Genomic DNA, 3,263 nt, shown 5'->3' on the forward strand with positions numbered 1-3,263 from the left:
AAAAAGGCTTCCCTTCCTGCAGACTGGCTGCAACACTAGGTTTGGCAAGCAGAGTCCAGGACAGATTTTAGGTCCTGTTTATCTCCCTTGGCAGTAATCCTAGAGTGGGGCGTGGTTTGCACAATCCCATGAAACAACTCTGATTCCTACCCCCAGCCCAGGGCTTTTCCTTTTTCTGAGGCAAGTGGTAGGGGGTGGGGGGAGAGCACCTTGACCCTCCTGGGGAAACAGGGCTCTAAGGACCTCTTCCCTGCAGCAGTGTTTCCCACAGAAATGTCAGATTCCTTCATTTTCTGGGTTCCCATGGCAAGGGTTAGAAAAGGGAAATACCATGTCTTCACTCATAAGTGAAGCTAAAAAAATAAATAAATGAGAAAGAAAGATACAACAATCATAATAATTTGCTGAACTTTCAAAAGGCGAGAACAAAACTGAGGCCAACAGGAGGTGGGGTGGTTAGTGAGAAATTAGTAAAGGGCCACGAAAAATGATTACAATGTGTAAGTTTGAATATAGTAATTATCCTGATTTGAGCATCACATATTGCACACAGGTATTGATATTCAATGCTCTTCCCTACAGATATGTACAATCAACTATGTTTCAGTAAAAAACATTTAAAATGAAGAGATGACAAAGGAAAATAGCATTTACTGAGCACCTTCTATGTGTCTACAATTATTTTAAGACTTCATTTTTTTTTTTAGAGCAGCTTTAGGTTCACAGAAAAATTGAGAGGAAGGTACATTTCACACGTCCTCTCTGCCCCCACATATGCACAGCCTCCCCCATTATGAACAATGCCCAACAGAGTGGTACATTTGCTACAAATGATAAACCTACATTGACACAACATAGTCACGCAAAGTCTGTACACCTATAATTTTTCATGGTGTTTTACATATATTAGGTGGCATATTATGATCCTTTCTTAGCAGATGAGACCACTGAGGCTTAGAAAGGTAAAATTTGCTTGTTAAGTCTACCCAGTAAGGATAAAGTGCAGGGATTGGAACACAGGGCCACCTGACTCCAAATAAAAAATGACTTTATTGTGCCACTAAAGGTTCATCCTAGATTCTAAGCCAGCCTAGTGAGAGGACTTTATCCCTTTAGCCAGTTCATTAGCCTGTAGCTTAGCCTTGACCTTTATAGGGTGAGGACCAAGGAGTCTTAAGAATACAATTATCAAGGTAGGGAGGAAACTTGGAGTTAACATGAAAAAGGGTGGCTTGATCCCTGATTCTGCTTAGTTATATTATGGCCTTAAGCTGAGGCCAACAAATTCTGAGAACATAAGAAAGGGACCTTGAAAGTCAAAGAAAGAAACACTGGTATAGATCTGAAGAAGCCTTGAGACTAACAAGAATCCAACACAGCATGAGAAATTTTGCTTTAGTGATCAAATAAACTCCTCTGTCTTCTGAATACACCATTTTGAAACAGAGGACATGAATTCCTTCTAGGAGTTTCAGTCAACATCTGACATAATAAGGAAATGGCATCTTCAGCCTCTAGAGTCCTTGGAAGTAGCTAAAGTCCCAAACAGAATCTCCCCCACACTCTATCTACCCCATGCTCTGTCTACAGCCATAACTCAACTGGTGTGTCACTAATTTTTTAAAAAATTTAGGACACTAGTATTTTATATCTACATTTAAGGATTTTGGATTCTGAAGATATTTAGATACTTATATTTAAAAGAAATACTTATTCTCCATTGTTAGTTTCCCTCACTGACAATTACTTACATTATGAGTTAAATGGGCTTTGGTGAACTACCTGGGAATCTAGCCAGCATTTGTGACATTGTTTCTAAGATAACATATATTCACAGTTCCCAATACCCTAGTTACAATAAAATTCTGTGGACACAATAAGTATTGTCAACTCTACTATTCAATGAACAATAGAAGAAATATTAATAATTCGGTCTATTCTTCAAGTCTTGATTCTCCTTTCCTGGATTACAATTTTTCTCTTTTCAATTTCATCTGCAGTTCTTAGGTTGAGTTTTGTATTCTCGCTTACGTGAAATTTGACAGTATAAATACAAAATCTTTGGCTCAAATGAGGGATGGAAAACTTTAGTTGCAAATGTGCCTGTTATTTGAATGATGTTGGGAAGGTTTTCTGATATCCCTGGAGTAGTCTGCCTGTACAAGCACTTGAGGACATGTGCATTTAACTTGTAGGAAGTAATTTATGTTTTGGAGTGATTCGTCTATCTGTGATCAACCTGCAAAGGCAATTTTAAAGTTTGCATTTGGGTGGCCGCTCTGAAAGAGTTGAAAGGTAAGGCTAACCTAATTTATTGGCTGTTACTTACTTGATGACAGAGCTCATCACATTCTGAAGTTTAAATCCCTTTCTCTGAGAATACTTTGACTGAGGAAGGCATATCACCTGAACTAGGACAACTCCCACCTCCATACCAGTCCAGAAGGAGATTCAAAATGCAAATTCTAATATGGGACTGAACCTAAAAGGGAGTTAAATTACTTTAGTTGACAATGTCAAGGGCCAAAGAAATCAGACAAACTTTGAAGGTTGTGAGGGAGAGATATTATTATTGATAAATGTAAGAGGAAAAAAGCAAATTTTCCTGCACAAAATAGAGATCAAATATTCAAGAAACATACACTGGGGACATACAAGTACTATCATCATAGCAATGATTCAATATTTTACATTTGAATATCACTTTACAGTTTATAATGCCTTTTAAACATATAATATCTTGTCACAAACTTACAACAACCCTATGAAGTATGCCTGACAGTAGTGGTAATTATTATTACAGCACATCTCAATTTGGACTATATGCATTTCAAGTGCTCACTGGTCATATGTAACTAGTGGCTACTTTACTGGATACCACAGCTCTAGTCACTGCATTAAGAATTTACAGCAGACTCATACTTCGCTGATGGGAATATAAAATAGTGCAGCCACTTTAGAAAACAGTTTGACAGTTCCTAAAAATGTTAAACACAGAATTACCACGTAGCCCAGCAATTCCACTCTTAGATATATACTAAAGAGAACTGAAAATATATTTTCATGCAAAAATGTATATGTGAATGTTTTTTTTTTTCCTTTTTGTCTTTTTTCGTGACCGGCAACAGATCACAACCCTCAGTGTCGCGCCCGGTTGTACCGGACCGGGATCGGCTACGGGATCACAACCCTCGGTGTTGCTCCCGCACCTCGCTCAGCCAGTGAGCGGCCGGTCTGTATGTGGGATCCGAACCCTCGGCGGG

The sequence above is a fragment of the Galeopterus variegatus genome, unplaced genomic scaffold (genome assembly GCF_000696425.1).
Source record: "Galeopterus variegatus unplaced genomic scaffold, G_variegatus-3.0.2 Scaffold5953, whole genome shotgun sequence".
NCBI lineage: Eukaryota > Metazoa > Chordata > Mammalia > Dermoptera > Cynocephalidae > Galeopterus > Galeopterus variegatus.